General features: G+C 51.9%; 1 protein-coding gene across 1 annotated transcript in view; it reads right to left on the reverse strand.

Moving 5' to 3' along the window:
• macrod2 (mono-ADP ribosylhydrolase 2) overlaps positions 1-18563 on the reverse strand; it is a gene marked incomplete in the record, with an annotated part of 331272 nt that overhangs the window by 196458 nt on the left and 116251 nt on the right.

Here is an 18563-nt window from a genome sequence, read left to right on the forward strand (position 1 = left end):
TGCAGCTCACTGTTCCTCTAAAGGAGTGAAAAAGACCACACACACATGCACTCATCACACACCAACACACACACACACACACACACGCGCACACACACGCGCACACACACACACACACACACACACACACCAGACTATGAGTAAGGGGGGCACTTCTCATAGAGAGTGCTTTTCCCAGTGTATAAGAGGGCGCTTGGCATTTGGCATTGCTGCTGGGAGTTTAGTCAATGGAGAGATGGGCAAACAAGACTGGGTCCAGCTCTGAGACCTGGCAGCGTCTTGGTAAACACCAATCAGTCTGTTAGAGGCAGAGGGGTTCAGAGGTCCCTGGTCCACAGACCTGGTCTGGACCCCCTGCTGGGAACTCAGTTGGCTGAGCGGTGAGGGAATCGGGCTAGTAATCCGAAGGTTGCCAGTTCGATTCCTGGTCATGCCAACTGACGTTGTGTCCTTGGGCAAGGCACTTCACCCTACTTGCCTCGGGGGGAATGTCCCTGTACTTACTGTAAGTCGCTCTGGATAAGAGCGTCTGCTAAATGACTAAATGTAAATGTAAACTCCAAGCTGGGAGTCATTCATTAACCGACACTTTAAGCCTGTTTATCTGCGACGCTGGATTTCAGTGCAGCCTTTCTCTCAACAAAGCAGCTCTCTGGAAAATAATGATGATGCCTTACTCCCAGAGTTTTAAATGAACAGAGATAGACGGGACGGTGTTTGGAAAATGTGCAGTTTGCCAGATCCTCTGCTAGACGGCAGTCGCCTGCTAGGCCTGTCTTTAGCTGACTACTCATCCCCGCGGACAGCAGGTCATCTTCACAAATACGGTGTGGCTATCTCCCTCCACCTCCAGATCACAATTACAGGTGCCACATCAGATTTATCTCAACTGAAGCTTCTTCTGCGTGTGTGTGTGTGTGCAGGCCAGCTGAACTGACAGCCCTATGGTAATGAGAAGAGCAGAGCGACACACTGGGCCACGAGCCAGAGAACAGGGTAGCTGTGAACAGCACCAGGCTAGAGAGCTGGCTCTCCCCCCCTCCACCCTCCCAGTCTACACAATCTGCAATGCAAATCACTCACCAAGCAAGAGCAGAGTGGTGCAGCAGTTCTGCAGGGCAGATAGCTCTCCTCTCCTGCGCCAGGTTGAAATGATCTCCTGTTCCTCTCAAGCAATCCATCTCTGTCAGGAGACATCCCTGTCTGGCCCCTCTGCAGGAGATCCCTGGAGCAGCCTACGACACGAGACTGAGACTGCCAGTGCTGTTCGCTAACACACAGCTCAGGGAACCAACACAGGAAGAATCAGGGTGCTGCTGGTTACAAGTTGGCTTCAACATGTGCGTATCATAAATATCTGTATAATATCTAAAACTGTTAATCTATCTAACTAAAACAAGGTGCTAAAGGAAATAACTGGATTCGATAGTCTGTCGTAACACTTTTCTTTTTTCTTTTTCATTTGCATATAGAGATGGATCTGAAGTCAGAAGGTGCCATTACAACACCTCTTATGAGATACTGAATCTGATTGGCTGTGATTAATGTGTGGTATGATACTGACAGTATCCCTGTGCATCGCTGTCTGGAGAAAAGGCAGAGGTCTCCTGCTCGAAACCTCAGTCATCTCCTGATAAAACGTCACGGAAACGGAGGATATATTCCTATTTCTCATTCTTATATCTCCCGTTCCAATCATTTTGAGCTTCAGCCTGGATAAAAGGGAGGAAGGGGGGGGGGGGGAGACGACATTAAGTCCAGGGGAGATTCTCCTGTCGATTCACTTAATAGATTGAACCCAGTCGTGTTGCTATGGTTGCGAGGTAGAGTCAAACCAGGAAGCGGAGGGATGAATCCTCCCACAATTGATCAGTTGGTTAAATGCTCATCACATCAGGAAGAGAAGGTGAACGACCTCCTTGGTGTCTAGCCTCACTACAAGTTAGATTAAAAGGTTCAGCAGAAAACGCAGACATTCAGGAAGTCCAAGCGATCGAAGGTCGCAGGCACAGTGCCTTAACACTTCAACCAGCAGATAAAGAAAACCAAAATAGCGTTCGAAGCCGGGGGTTGCAAGCAGAGAAGGAGACAACAAAGAAAGCATTTAGTAACCTATTTCATAAATAAATGTAATAGTGCAGAGCATCTGTGACAGGACTGGAGGGCAGACATAATGAATGGGTTCTCTGAAGTCATTTAGAACAGATAGAAACTAGTTTAGTTTAATTAGATTCTCTGGAGGGCGGGGGGGGGGGGGGGGGGGGGGGGGGGGGGGGGCTGTCCCAGTTCTGGAGCCTAACTGCCTCTCTCAAGTAGCAGAACCCCGGGTGCAGGAGCGCTAACTTAATGCACGCTAATGGCATAAAAAATACACCACCGTCTAACGCCAAATGTCGAGATGTTCGTTGGAGTAGGTAATGGATTCATCTGGAACCAAACACTTCCATCTTACTAGTCATGTGAGTGACTCAGTCGCGGTCTTTCAAAGGAAAGTTTGTCACTAAACGCGTTTATGATTTACCCAGCAACACTTTGGACCCTTACAATGAACTGTAATTTTTTGTAAAAACACGGTTGTCCAAGTGTCTCCCTGACATCAGTCAACAAACAGGAGCGCCCCTGCAGTGGCCACCCCAGCGGGGGGCACACGGGGTACTCCCTAGCAGGGGGCACACGGGTCCACCCCAGCGGGGGGCACACGGGGTCCACCCCAGCGGGGGGCACACGGGGTCCTCCCTAGCAGGGGGCACACGGGTCCACCCCAGCGGGGGGCACACGGGGTCCACCCCAGCGGGGGGCACACGGGGTCCACCCCAGCGGGGGGCACACGGGGTCCACCCTAGCGGGGGGCACACGGGGTCCACCCTAGCGGGGGGCACACGGGGTCCTCCCTAGCGGGGGGCACACGGGGTCCACCCTAGCGGGGGGCACACGGGGTCCACCCCAGCGGGGGGCACACGGGGTCCACCCCAGCGGGGGGCACACGGGGTCCACCCCAGCGGGGGGCACACGGGGTCCTCCCTAGCGGGGGGCACATGGGGTCCTCCCTAGCGGGGGGCACACGGGGTCCACCCCAGCGGGGGGCACACGGGGTCCTCCCTAGCGGGGGGCACACGGGGTCCTCCCTAGCGGGGGGCACACGGGGTCCACGTCCAACCTAGCGGGGAGCACACAGGGTCCACCTCAGCAAGGGCCACATGGGGTCCACCCTAGCGGGGGGCTCAACAACAGCCCCCTCGCCTCCGTGACCCTTAAACGGAGCGGACGGCTATAAATGACCCACCAGAGATACTGCACACCCCCTCACCTGGGGACGAGGGAAGCCTCTACTGGGGACGAGGGAAGCCTCACCTGGGAACGAGGCCGGCCTCACCTGAGGACGAGGCCAACCTCACCTGGGGACGAGGCCGGCCTCACATGGGGACGAGGCCAGCCTCACCTGGGGACGAGGCCAACCTCAGTGTTGTTGACTCTAACTGTGAGCTAACAGCTTCTTGGAGGGCTGCTTGTGGCGTCCACATGTTTAGCTCTTCAGGCAGCCACTCACTGACTGGTCTTAAAGTGGAAAGGCTCTGAGCTGAAGATGAACAGTGACTCAGATCGCAGTGTATGAATACTAACCTCCAAAGTCCGGGAGGTGATTTCTTTGCATGTTCATGGACCCAGAGGCTGTCGATGAGCACAATTAATGTGCTAATGAATACAGAGGGTCACATTCTGATATCGATGGATTCATTGCGTGCGAATAAAGGGCTGGCAGGAACTCTGCAGTGACCCTCATCGCTGAGTGTCGTGCCCTGGTTGACCTAGGGGTCAGAGGTCGATCCCCACAACCCTGCTTGACCCTTGGACACGTCAGCCCGCGAAGACCTTTAACATGATTTATACTCTTGTGTCAAACTACTCCTTCTGTAGCATATGGGTTGAGCTTTTCCTTAATCAGAGCCTGGCAAAATAAATTTTAATTAGCTGTGGTCAGTTGGTTAATTGAAAAAAAGAAAAAAAGATCTAAATAAACGGCCGAGTCGGTCCTCGTGTATGAGCCTTTGTCTCGTCTGAATGGTTATGCAAATTAAGGAAGGACAAAGTACGGGCAGTAATCTTGCATGACCTAGCCATCTTCTTTTGTGGAGAAGAATCAGAGGTCTTTGAGTCTAAACAGCGAGACAGGGAGTAATTACATCTCCAAAGTCAGCCTGGCCTCCAAAGTTTCAGGTTGACTTAGCAGCAGCTGAAGGGAAACGGAGAGCTTCAGCTGTAAGAAGGGAGAGCAGCTAGCTAGCTGAGGCAGTGGGCTAACTGATGCACCCTAAAGCCATCCAGTCACTCATCAATACACCTGACTGAGACAGAAACTGACAGCAGTCACTGCTCTCTCGGCCCGCTGAACAAAACACCATCTAAGAGCAAAATGGAAAACATGAGCAACTGGGCAGAAACCAAGCAACAGGATATGGGAAGCCAAGACATGACAACTTCCGAGGTAAAGGTTATTATTTACATGAGTCATTATTCGTTTTGTTCATCGGGCCACAGCACGGACAACAATTTACACATATGTGCTAATAGCCAACCATCCTTTAACTAAAAGTTGAATTCTGAAATCCATTAAAAGCATTCACACCATAGGTCAGAAGAACCGAACCACAACAGGAAATGAATATTTTTTTACATCTCAGTAATGTCATTATTCATCCAGTGTAGTCCGCTATGACTCATGCTCCATAACTGACAATGGAGTCCAAGTAAACCCGTCAGTCAGAGGGACAGCAGATCCATTAAAAGACAAACTAAAATGGTAGCGCAGGTCAGGAGATACGATTATTTCAGATGCGAACAGATACACACAGCTTCCGAGATTTAGATGCCAGGCTCTTCCAGGGCGAGTATTGACACACCCTTCCTCTCTGTGATTACGTCTGCAGCAAACACTTACAGTACGCACTGCATTTGCTGCGTCACACCCTTGTGTCTGTGCAACAGAGTGCCTCCATGAACAACTTAATTGCCTGGATCCATATGTTAAACGTTCTGGAGAAGCAGTGAGGCATTGTAAATAATTTACTCAGGAAACAGTTGGCTTGTTCCTTTCAGAGACAGGTCAGGTTTCACGGCTTCAGCTCAAGGCTCAGAGGAAGCCATTAACACAGGATCTCTACTGCTGCCCAATTAACATCGTAGGTTGAAGACATCTCAGCTGACGCCATTTTCCTTTCAAGAGAAAACTTTTTTTTTATATGCTGCATCCTTTTAATCGACTTCCAGACAAACAATCCTACCATAAACAAAACCACTTCCACTCGTACAGCAAGTTTCCAAATGTGTCTTCCTTGAGTTAGAACTCTCCTAACGCCAGTGAGAGAAGGAATCATATATTTTTATAGATTTCCTGCTTTACCATCAAGGATTACCCTCCTAACCTTAACCTCTACTTCCTTATTGGCTTAGATATCGATCGCTTGTTTTTCCTCCTCCATCTGCAAGACATCAAGGTGACCTTTCACTAATAAACACTCCAGAAAAAGTATGAAGCTCAACAACTGCGAAGAGACATTCTGTGTGTGTGTGCACGGTTGAAGGTAGTGAAATGAAATGTAATATTGTCTTTCCACATCCATTTCCAGGACCTTGGCTGTCAAGGACTCTGTGTCGAGGCACCGTGAGGCCAGGTGCTATGCTTCAGAACAGATCCTATTCTTTACTCAACTCAAGTTGCTATTTAGGTCAGGGTACTGAGGGTAGGGACTTTTCAGATCCACCTCTAAGGTCATTGTCCATGACTCCTGGAAGACCGAGGAAGTTGTAGCATGTACATTCTCCCGCTCACTATTTCTCTCTCCCCCTCCCCCTCTCCCTCCCTCTCTCTCTCTCTCTCTCTCTCTCTCTCTCTCTCTCTCTCTCTCTCTCTCTCTCTCTCTCTCTCTCTCTCTCTCTCTCTCTCGCCCCCATCTCCCCCCTCCTCTCTCCCTCTCTCTCTGAGGAGCAGGATCAAGAGGGAACATCTGTTTTTAAGAGTTCCTTCATTATCCCCCGATAGCGAGAGAGAAGCACCTGAACAAACAAAGAATCCCACAGTGTCTCCTTTATGCCACGCTGAAGATAATCTCAACGGCCACATCCAGAGAGCTGCTGAAGTGGCTCCACCCTCCGTTGAAGGCTTTCGCTGAAGTGGTCCTCTTCAATAACACTGACAATTACCAGTAAATGTAACTAACCTCCGTTCAACCATCTTTTTTCTTTAAACTGCTTTTCATGGTGCAGAGAGAGAAAACGCCTCAGTTGATGTTGTTTTGTAAAACTGCTTGAAAATCCCCCCCCCCCCCTCCCCCACACCCAAACGTCCACTTGCCCTGCTTCTGGCTGGAGTGTAGGGGTGTTTTGCATAATGCCATTACTAAGCTGAAAGCAGAAAATCGCTCTGCTTCAGTCCAGTTCAGGAGAAGCAGACAGAAACAGGGATATAGACAGGAAGTAATAGCCTGGTGGGATGGCCTGAAGGGAACAGCTCTCATCTCCAGTGATGGACAGGTCATTGATGGGGGGAGAGGAGGACAGGCATGCAACGGAAAGGTTAGAGCAACAACCACCATGAACATGACAAACAGATGAATTAGGCTTTACATCCATCGTTGTGTTCCCAGGGACTAACAAAGCAGCCAGGCTAGTCAAAGCCAGATGCCGGCAGAGTGCTTGACTAGAGTCGAGAATCTTGGTTTCAAACACGCTGTCAAAACAGCGGGTATGGCAGAGGCCAAGACAGGCAGGCGGACCTGAAACCCAGAGCAGGTGGATGTGTCTGGGCCTGTCGAGGAATGTACCCCGGCTGGCTCTGGAGCGTCATGACTTTCCCCAAACACACTGCGGGGAGCCTGAGAGAAGACTCTGACCTCACACCACCGCCTGCCCTCCCTGCCCCACACCACCACCGCCTGCCCTCCCTGCCCCACACCACCACCGCCTGCCCTCCCTGCCCCACACCACCGCCTGCCCTCCCTGCCCCACACCACCACCGCCTGCCCTCCCTGCCCCACACCACCACCTGCCGTCCCTTCCCCACACCACCGCCTGCCGTCCCTTCCCCACACCACCGCCTGCCCTCCCTGCCCCACACCACCACCTGCCCTCCCTGCCCCACACCACCGCCTGCCCTCCCTGCCCCACACCACCGCCTGCCCTCCCTGCCCCACACCACCACCGCCTGCCCTCCCTGCCCCACACCACCGCCTGCCCTCCCTGCCCCACACCACCGCCTGCCCTCCCTGCCCCACACCACCACCTGCCCTCCCCTGCCCTACACCACCACCGCTTGCCCTCCCTGCCCCACACCACCACCGCCTGCCCTCCCTGCCCCACACCACCGCCTGCCCTCCCTGCCCCACACCACCACCTGCCCTCCCCTGCCCTACACCACCACCGCTTGCCCTCCCTGCCCCACACCACCACCGCCTGCCCTCCCTGCCCCACACCACCGCCTGCCCTCCCTGCCCCACACCACCACCGCCTGCCCTCCCTGCCCCACACCACCGCCTGCCCTCCCCTGCCCTACACCGGCAGGTCTCACGCCAGCTGCAACATGGATCAACCAGGGTGAAATTTCAAAAGATGAAAAAGTGAAAAATGAGAGACAAAAACTGGTAATTCAGAGAGGGAGAGATAGAAAAGGGAAAAAGAAAAAGACAGAGAGAGGGGAAAAGAGACAGAGAGGGGGAAAAGAGACAGAGAGGGGGAAAAGAGACAGAGAGAGTAAGAGTCAGAAAGAAAAGCAGAGAAAACTGAAAACAGAGACAGAAAGAGCGAGACACAGAGAAGATGTTAATGTGTCTATTAGTCCCTCAAGGGCTGAGTCCCTCTCTCAGCCAGTTAAAAGGTTTGTATTCAGCCCTACACTTCCTGTCTCCCTCCTCTGACCCTATCCCATTGCTCTAAAGGCTTTAGATAAAAAAGTAATACAATTTAATTCACAAGCTTATTATTTAAACCATAAACTGATTTATTTATTTATGATGATTAATTTCTGCAATGAAAAGTTAATTAACACAATCTAGTGTTCAAATTTTTTGAGGCACAACAGGTAATATTTCTTCTAGTAAAAAATTTAATTGTTTGCACCCTTTAAATATGTTATGGAAACTAACAAGGCCCTCTGAGAGTTGTTTAGCAACAAAGGCAGCTCAGTGCCAAAGGAATGTCAATTTCATTTTTTTTGGAGCAGCCAGCCACTTTCCAGCCAATCACATCCCATCAATCCTGTTCCAGCCAATCACCGTCAGGGAGGTGGGCCTTCCTCCTTCAGTTATTTTGTGAAACCGCTGTCAATCACACTCCAGCAGTATAGCTCAGAAGTTAAGACAATAATTGGGGCCTATGTTTCTAAAATTAGACCTAAATTGATTGTGTTACCTACTGCAGCTTTAAGGTTAATTATAAAGCCTATTTTGCCAAGTTTGGAAATTGGATGTGAGCTAGCTGCCAGGTTAGCTCACCAGCTGCAAAATGGTTGCCAAGTAACATGGTATATTCCCTTTTTGAGGACATCTGGGAGTTTGTAACTTTGATATAAGCCTGCACAGAATTGTGTTACTGTTCAGTTTGCTGCATTTAAATGTCTTATAGGTGATTGTAAAAGGATGTCCATTGAATTTCCTAAACTGCATTTTCACACATACGATCCTTGCGGTGCCGTGTCATCCACAAAAATGTAAGCCTGGCACAGGGTATGAAAAGGAAACACTCTGTGAAATAACAACCTTAATGTTGGTGGAACTCCCCTTTGGGAATTACATAATACACTGTCTACTCACATTCACAGCATAAGAATATGTAGTTCACCATTCAGATCACACTGCAGGAGTTTAAATGCAGAAGCTTGGCCAAAGAGATTCATTATACTTAGGGTGCAGGGAGTGAGTATTTAGATGATTCCATTTCAGATAATTCCTTCTATAGATAAATATTCCCTCTTCATGGCCAAACCAGAGGCCCCTAAGATAATTCCTTATTCTCTTTTTCTCTGTGTGTCTCTCTCTGCCCCCTCTCTATCTCTCTTCCTCGCTAACGCCTCTCTCTCTCTCTTTGTCTCTCTCTCCATCCCTCCCTCTCTGTCTCTTGCCCCCTCTCCCCCCCCCCCCCTCCCCCCCCTCAGCTCTGCAGACATTCCTTTCCACACGTTGAACGGAGAGAGGTGGTGTGCTAGCCTCTCGTCCACTCCCAGGCCTCCTCACCTGGCCTCCTCACCAGGCCTCCTCACCTGGCCTCCTCACCAGGCCTCCTCACCTGGCCTCCTCACCAGGCCTCCTCACCTGGCCTCCTCACCTGGCCTCCTCACCAGGCCTCCTCACCAGGCCTCCTCACCAGGCCTCCTCACCAGGCCTCCTCACCAGGCCCTCGTGTGATTAGATTTCCCATCCCTCCCCGCCGCAGATAAGCTCTATCTACCCCGGACAGACCCCTCAGCATCAATCTGCCACGCGCACGAGAAGCCCTCATAACGTTTTCCTATCACCCTGCTTATGCATAATAATAAAAACATTGATGTTCGACTCCGCATGCCATTTTAGATAAAAAAGCTTTTCATTCTAATGTGATGTCTGTTTGTTTCTCCAGAGAGATAATCAAGAGCCCTTGGAGGAACAGGAACGAGAGTGTGTTACCGTGAGGGCTGATGGAGGGCTGATGGAGGGCTGTGTGTGTGTGTGTGTAGCGGGGGAGGAGGTGGTCAGCTGGGGCTCTGATTGCAGTGGGAAGCCAGACTGAACGTGGTTCGGGGGCTTTATGGATGAAGCATGTTCACCATGTGCAGGGGGGGGCGGAGGTGCAGGGGGGGGGGGGGGGTAGTTGTGGAGCGAACAGGGCACCTCTGTTTATTTATTGTTCCTCCTTTGCTTTAGAAGCTCATGACTGCTTTATTAAACTGGGCTTTGAGCGCACACACAGCGGCAGTAAAACCTCCTCACGGCTGAGAGGGGATCAATTCAAGCCGCCGCTTGCAGGAATTACTGCCAAGTAATACTGCCATCGCCCAGGTAGGCCTCTCCGTGTCAGGGGTTAAATGGGCCGTTTTAATAGTTTAATCAACTTCAATATTAGCTGAATATGGGGAAAAATGTCTCCTAGCTGCTATATGCATTTTTTTTCCGCCATGAATCCAGAAAATGGAGAGGTCATTTAAAGTGGCTCCAACTGAAAATAGACACATAGAGATTGAACTAGAGCAGGGTCAAATAATGTTGATGTTGCGTGATGGCAGATTGTGGAGATTTTGCTTCCCAGGCGAGACCATCTCTGTGATAACAGCTCAGTCTGTCAAAATGATATACAGGCTCAGGTGTGCCTGACACAGGAACCCTTCCACAGCTAGCAGGCAACCCAGCAGGATTTTCACATTCCTTATTTAGGAGATAAAACTGCTGTCAATAAGCTTTAAGGTACATTCAGGCAGTATGTCAAATGTGAACACTCAAGACTACTGTTGAATAGCACAACAGTCAATTAAATAATTTTCACAAAATAATTAATAAAGAACACAAAATGTTGGACTTTCGCCAGAAATAACAATTATTCATATTTGCATTCATAACTTTTAAAAAGTTACTCATCCTCAAATATTCTTTGTGTCCAAAATTGATTAATTTCACAGCCCAAAGAACATAAACAGACTCTCTCTGCTTTTGTAAGAAGATTTATAATCCTTTAAAGTCTTCGGATTTCCATTTCAGAATTGTACGTCTCGTATGAACCCAGTAGACAAGTAGGGTATAAGCCTGTAGATAAATAACGAAGGGATTCATGTATTTACCCTATATTTATTGCAATAGCAACACAATATCGGAATTTGGGTAATACACCATTGGCTGCTGGTGTTTTATGTGGTTACTATGAATCCCCTCTCAGTAGCTCCGCCCCTCCCTAGACGCCCCCAGTACCCTCTCACCTCTGTAAATTGCGTTTTGTGGGTTAGGAGCTGTGGAGAAAGGCCTGTGTTTGAGGATGGGAGCAGATTAGCGCTCATCTAACTAATGGACACGATTCTGGGGATCTCTGGCCTGACCCAGGCACCTCACCCAGGCCCCTCACCCAGGCCCCTCACCCAGGCCCCTCACCCAGGCCCCTCACCCAGGCCCCTCACCCAGGCCCCTCACCCAGGCCCCTCACCCTGGCCCCTCACCCAGGCCCCTCATCCTGGCCCCTCACCCAGGCCCCTCACCCAGGCCCCTCACCCTGGCCCCTCACCCTGGCCCCTCACCCAGGCCCCTCACCCAGGCCCCTAACCCAGGCCCCTCACCCAGGCCCTCGACCAGCGCCTGTCACACATGGCGTGAATGGGGCCGACAGGGGCCTATTGTCGCCACTCACTCCAGAGAAAAGACAGCAAATTGCCATGTCAGGAACTCTGGCCCCGGGGCCACCGTGCTGGGTGACCTCTTGACCTCTGCTGGTTCGTCGATGAAGCAGGACTGGTCAAAGGTGGACCAATGTGCACCAGTTACCTCCTGAAAAATCACACGTCTGGTTCCGCTGTGTGCAAATGTTTATTTTTTTTGCATACACCTTGGATGTCATTTAGGTGCATGTGTTACGATGCTATATGGGCAGAAACAAACTGATTCTATTTAAAAAAAATAAACAAAAATAAAAAATAAACATCAACATGTCGACCAAGCATCCAGAGGTAGAATCTAACACACCCCTGTCCACTGCCTAACTCCCCAGAATTCAGAGATCGAATCTAACACACTCCTCTCCTCTGTAAAATCCCATGGAATACAAAATGTTGATCTCAGCCTCTCCATGATGCAACACATCTAACTGTGTCCCACCAGGACCTGGGACAGGGGCTTGGGGACAGGGGCTTGGGGACAGGGGCTTGGGGACAGGGGCTTGGGGACAGGGGCTTGGGGACAGGGGCTTGGGGGCAGGGGCTTGGGGGCAGGGGCTTGGGGACAGGGGCTTGGGGACAGGGGCTTGGGGGCAGGGGCTTGGGGACAGGGGCTTGGGGACAGGGGCTTGGGGACAGGGGTTTGGGGACAGGGGCTTGGGGGCAGGGGCTTGGGGACAGGGGCTTGGGGACAGGGGCTTGGGGGCAGGGGCTTGGGGACAGGGGCTTGGGGACAGGGGCTTGGGGAGATGGGAGGGCTTAAGAAAATGGATAGTAACACAAATCTACCTGGAAACAGACACCATCAGGGTAAATCTGCTAGCCTACTTAGTGGTTAATGACGCTGAGGTAATTAGGTGTTTACAGCTCTGTAGTGCTGATGATTGACACTCAGATTAACAGGCTTCTGCGCCATTCTGAAGCGGAGGAGACAAAGCCGATGTGTTGGCTTCACAAACTGACATAACGGCTTCACGGCTAGGGTTGTCAGATAAATGATGTGCTGTTCCTGTAAATAACACCTATTCAGACTGACATAACGCTCAAACCTGAAAAACTAAAACTCAAAAACAGGTTGCACATTTTCAAGGTGCTGTTAAACACACTTTTAAATGTGTTTAGACTGTTAAACTTTACTGTGCCGTGTTTACACAGCAAACCAGCATATTGTCAAATCCACGCATCGATAAATCATCTTCTGGAAGGAAGAGAAATCGTGTCCACTGTTGTAGGAATGACTGGATGCTCATCCTTTTAAATATACTTCCAGCAAACACACACACACACAACCACCAAAAACACACCCACCCACACACAAACACAAACTAGCCATATTCCTAATCAGCACAGTAGCCCTCCTAAACGCCAGCAATAAAGGCACGCGGATCTTGCAGCAACATAAAAGCTCCAGTAAAATAAAATGCAAGATTTAATGACCATCTGTTGGGTGCTGCAGCCCGGCTCGCTGTAATGTGCTTTATTCACGATCAAAGGCAGTCGCTGCATCGAGAGTGGCTCACCTCAGGAGGACGGGAGGGAAGGTTAACCAGCCACCCAGCATAGATCCATTCTCCACGCTGTGTGTCCCTTATGGTCCCCTACCTGACCTGAGTCACTCCCACATACACACACACACACACTCACTCACACACACACACTCACACACACACAACGACACACACACACACAACGACACACACACACCAACACACTCACAGGACACAGGGAGTTATAGCTGAGTCTCCACACACCGAAGTATGAAAATCCATGGTGGTGTGGCCCAGCGGAGCTGTTCAAAGGGAGGTGCATTATTGAGGGATTGTGTTTCAGGAGGGTCCACTATCGACTGCTTATGTTTATGACCTTCCTGAGTTGCTCTAAGAGTCCATTTAGATGTTGGGGGACTGATGCCAAATGACCAATCAGCAGTTAAAAGGGGCATGCAGAGAGGCATACTGATGTCCTCGGACAGACATTCCCAAACACCCCGCTCTTATCTCATCAGGGCTCAGTAAATAAAACATTTAACAGCTGCGCTCCACTCACGACTACAGGGACGCATTGGGCTCCCTGCCTGCCTGCCTGCCTGCCTGCCTGTGTATCTGCTTATCTGCCTGCACGCCTGTAGCATAGACCCCTACAAATAGATAAGAACCCAAACTTGCTGACACAGACATCAATACTCACTCAGACATTCTTTGTTAACTAGACAGAAGACCATTAAGGTCTGATACTAGACCAGTCACACGCGACTCATGAGTTGATGTTTGTGTGAAGGTAACAGTTAGTACACAGCCCAGCACAGCCCAGCCCAGCACAGCACAGCACAGCACAGCCCAGCACAGCACAGCCCAGCAGGGTATAGGAAGAGGTCTTGGAGCCCCACCTGTACATGCATCTGCTAGGTTATATATGAGCTTCACACATCATGGAACCACATGGTCTGTGGTGAGCATGGCATAAGCACCATAGCTATTTTATTCCTGTATATTTCAGCAGTTTAAATAGCCCCGCAAATCCATTACATTCTGTCTCATTGTGTCCCTTTAACTAGTCTCTCTATTTTTTCTCTCTCTCCCTCTCTAATTCTTTCTCTTTCTCACTTTACTCCTGCTATCTTCCCCCCCCTCTCTCTCTCCTCCCCCATCTCTCTCTCTCCCTCCCCCCTCTCTCTCCCCCTCTCTTCGTATCTTCCTCCTGTCCCTCAGTATAGGAAACAGTCTGAACACGCTACCTGCTGAGGGGACACACGTCCACAGTAAACACCCCCGAACAAATCTGCTTGTCGGTCTGTGTTCACAGCTCATCAGGCCTGAACCTTGTTTTGGCGTTTGTTTTCCAGTTCTGTTATCGTAACGCTCGAACGGCTTCTCCCTGCTGCTGCCCGGTCAGAGAGAGGAAGCCGTCAGCTGAGAGCTGTACCCTGGATTGTCTCCTTCATACAGCACATCACAGGGTACCTGAAGACAAAGGTGTAGCTTGTAAACAGCGTTTGGGGGCAGAGTCCTTTAGAGCTTTGAACAAGGTTATGTCATGGTGAGAGTTAACCACACACAGTACAAGGCAGGTGAAAGTAACACTGATTTGAAAAGGGGCTCTTTCTTTCAAATCAAGTTGTATGTGTGTGGACCTTTTTGTCACAGAGGCCCACAGAGCTGCAATTAAACCCTCAAACAAGACAGGGAATATCTCACAGGAGAGAAAACATGGAAGGGACCTTGAGATATGTCTCTCTTTCTTTCTCTCTCTCCCTCCTGGGTACTAGTCCACAGGTTTTCTTCACAGGCTGCTCTGCTATCCCAGCTGTGTTTGTGCCTTGTAATCCCATAACCAACACACCCACACACACAAACACCCACACACACAGGGTTAATATACACCCCCTGCAGTCGAGAGTGGGGGTGTGGCGTTGACCAGCCCATGCTGGGGGTGGGGGGTGGGGTGGTAGTGGGAGGGGTGGAGCCTGTGTTTCTGGTCTCGCGAGTGTTTCTCAAAAGCAGACACCCAGCTGGCTTCAGAGAGGTCGCCCCCCTAAAAAACCCTCTCTCACGGTCGCCAAAAATCTTCATTAAAAGCCTCAGAAAAAAGCCCATCCCGATCACACCCCCTATAATGTTCATTATCACCACTAAGTATGCTCCTCCATCAGCGCTGGCATGTGCTAATGCGAGTCTCTCCGTAGCGAGCCGGAACGTTCCACTGGACTCCTGCAGCTCTGCCGCACTCTTCCTCTCCTCAATTAATCTTCCTCCCAGCAGACAGCGACACACACACATGCCCGCTGCAGATTGGAGCATAGGAGCCAGTCTTAATTGGTTTGGCTTAATTGCAAACTCTATTCTAGTCTGAGACCTCCCCTTCTCACGCTCTCACACCGCCTTCCCAACCCCCCTCCCCTCCCCCTCTCTCCAAACCCCCGACCCCCCGTTCTCACCCTCCACCCTCCACTCCACCCTCCACTCCTCCCCCCCTCCTCACCCTCCTGTGAGATGCCGAGCACCTCTCTGAACTCACAGCAGATATGACATGAGGGTGATAATGAAGTGTGTGGGAGGAGGGGATTAGCTGGAGTGGTGAGCGGAGTCCCGGCGGCACCAACGCCTCGTCCGTCCCTCAGGAACAAGGCTGCTCTCCTCTCAGCGCCGAGGGGCGGCCGGAACGGGTGGAGTCAGGGTGAGTGGGGGGCAGCGGGGGAACGGCCAGTGAAGGGGTTACCGTAGCGACGGGCTGAGCGAAGGGAAACTGGATGTTTTAGTGTACTCGTGTGTGTGGGTGTGTGTGTGTGTGGGTGTGAGTGTGTGTGTGTGTGTGTGCCACCGAGGGAGCAGAGAGAGAGACCCCCCCCCCCCTCCCCTCCCCCTCTGTGATGTGACAGGAGGATGACAGTGTTCCTCTGGAGCCGCCCGGGTCCTCCCTGGGCCCTAGCCCCACGCGTAGGCGCTGCCTGTCAGGCTGAGCTAACTAGCCTGCCCCCTGAGACACACACACACCCTGACAGCCGCTGGCTGTTTCACTTCAGGCCACCCCGGCAGGGCCGACCTGCGCATGAGAGGTGTCTGGGAAGTCCCGTTCCACATCAACCCTCATTTTAAGAGCGCCTCATACAAACATCCTCGCCCAAGCCCTCCGTACAAACATCCTCTCCCAAGCCCTCCGCCCTGGCTCCTGTCCTGCTCAGCAGACCCAGCTCCTGATCCCTGAGGTAATGGTCCAGGACGCCGACTCACTCTTCCTGCTCGGAGGGCTAACTGCTTGGCCGAAGACATTCGCCACGACCTTGCTGGCGTAGCAGACAGGGTAATGCCTCTGTGCTTTAAATGCTGCTTGATGACGGACTCCAGCTATGTTTATCCATCGATCTATTATGTGGGTCCACGTTAGCTCAATTATCCTCCTGCCTGTTAGCTGCAGAGGGGAGGTGACCTGGCTACAGGAGACAACTCTACTAGGAGTCCATTAGAAGTCCATCCCACCCTTGGCAAGCATGTTGTAATTGTTATGATGTGAACATCACATGAGTCTGTATCGACACACAAAATTACAGGTTTGATTACAAGAACGTTTTCCGACTCATTTTTCTTCTGTTCTCGGTCATTGTGGCATCTCTGTACTGTCTCTCATCGTTAGTATGTAGGTAGACAAGTGTTTCGTGATAAGGTAGCTCTTACTTTTAGGGGAATGGAAAGTTAGTATTTTGGAAAAAGAAAGAAAACAAAGGAAGACCCACTCAAAGAGAATAACCAGTTTGGGCCAAATCTCTTTTGAAGTGTTGCAGGATGGTAAATGACCAGAGGTTGTGTGGATGGTCTCTCGGGCTCTTGCACCTCCCATGTCTAGGGGTGTGTGTGTGTGTGTCTAGGGGTGTGTGTGTGTGTGTGGTTCTAGGGGTGTGTGCGTGTCTCTAGGGGTGTGTGTGTGTGTGTCTATGGCTGTGTGTGTGTCTAGGGGTGTGTGTGTGTCTAGGGGTGTGTGTGTGTGTGTGAAACGATGGGCTGTGTTACTGTCGTATCCCATCGCTCCACTACCCAGGGCCTCAAACTGACCACGAGTCTCCTGACACGACTGCTCAGCGTCTACATAGTCAGCGATGAGAAACACACACACACATGCAGACACACACACAGACACGCAGACACACACGCAGAAACACACACACATGCAGACACACAGTCACACAAACGCACAAATGTACACATTAACGCAGGCTCACACACACAGACAGAAAACACACACACCACGATTGGCAGCCCAGCGTCCTCCCTCTGAGATGGCTCACCCAGCCTCGGACGCAAACGTGTTGTGACACTGGGTTGGGTAACGCCCCGAGTTGCCTGAAATCTCAACAACTGACCCAGAAAGCTCGGCGACCATCGAGCAGGGGGCAGGGGGGGGGTTGAGGCTGATGCATTGTGGGAAGGAGACCCACATTGACTCGTCATGCCCATTTTCAACAGCCGTGCAGCAACCAACCACGCCACGGCTAATTGAGTGAGACAGGGAGGAGGGCACTGGCCCGGGGTCCCACCCCACCACCTCACCTCCTCACCACCTCACCTCCTCACCACCTCACCACCACACCACCTCACCTCCTCACCACCACACCTCCTCACCACCTCACCTCCTCACCACCCCACCACCTCACCTCCTCACCTCCTCACCACCTCACCACCTCACCTCCTCACCACCCCACCACCTCACCTCCTCACCTCCTCACCACCACACCTCCTCACCACCTCACCTCCTCACCACCCCACCACCTCACCTCCTCACCTCCTCACCACCTCACCTCCTCACCACCTCACCACCCCACCACCTCACCTCCTCACCACCTCACCACCCCACCACCTCACCTCCTCACCTCCTCACCACCTCACCTCCTCACCACCTCACCTCCTCACCACCTCACCTCCTCACCTCCTCACCACCTCACCTCCTCACCACCTCACCACCCCACCACCTCACCTCCTCACCACCTCACCACCTCACCTCCTCACCACCTCACCTCCTCACCACCTCACCACCACACCACCTCACCTCCTCACCACCTCACCTCCTCACCTCCTCACCACCTCACCTCCTCACCACCTCACCACCTCACCTCCTCACCACCTCACCTCCTCACCACCTCACCACCACACCACCTCACCTCCTCACCACCTCACCTCCTCACCTCCTCACCACCTCACCTCCTCACCACCTCACCTCCTCACCACCTCACCACCACACCACCTCACCTCCTCACCACCTCACCTCCTCACCACCTCACCTCCTCACCACCACACCACCTCACCACCTCACCTCCTCACCACCTCACCACCACACCACCTCACCTCCTCACCACCTCACCTCCTCACCACCTCACCACCACACCTCCTCACCACCTCACCACCTCACCACCTCACCACCACACCACCTCACCTCCTCACCACCTCACCACCTCACCACCACACCTCCTCACCACCTCACCACCTCACCACCTCACCACCTCACCACCACACCTCCTCACCACCTCACCACCTCACCTCCTCACCACCTCACCACCACACCACCCCACCTCCTCACCACCTCACCTCCTCACCTCCTCACCACCTCACCTCCTCACCACCTCACCACCACACCTCCTCACCACCCCACCACCTCACCTCCTCACCACCTCACCTCCTCACCACCTCACCACCACACCACCTCA

This window comes from Osmerus mordax, chromosome 5 (genome assembly GCF_038355195.1).
Source record: "Osmerus mordax isolate fOsmMor3 chromosome 5, fOsmMor3.pri, whole genome shotgun sequence".
In the NCBI taxonomy this organism is placed as follows: domain Eukaryota; kingdom Metazoa; phylum Chordata; class Actinopteri; order Osmeriformes; family Osmeridae; genus Osmerus; species Osmerus mordax.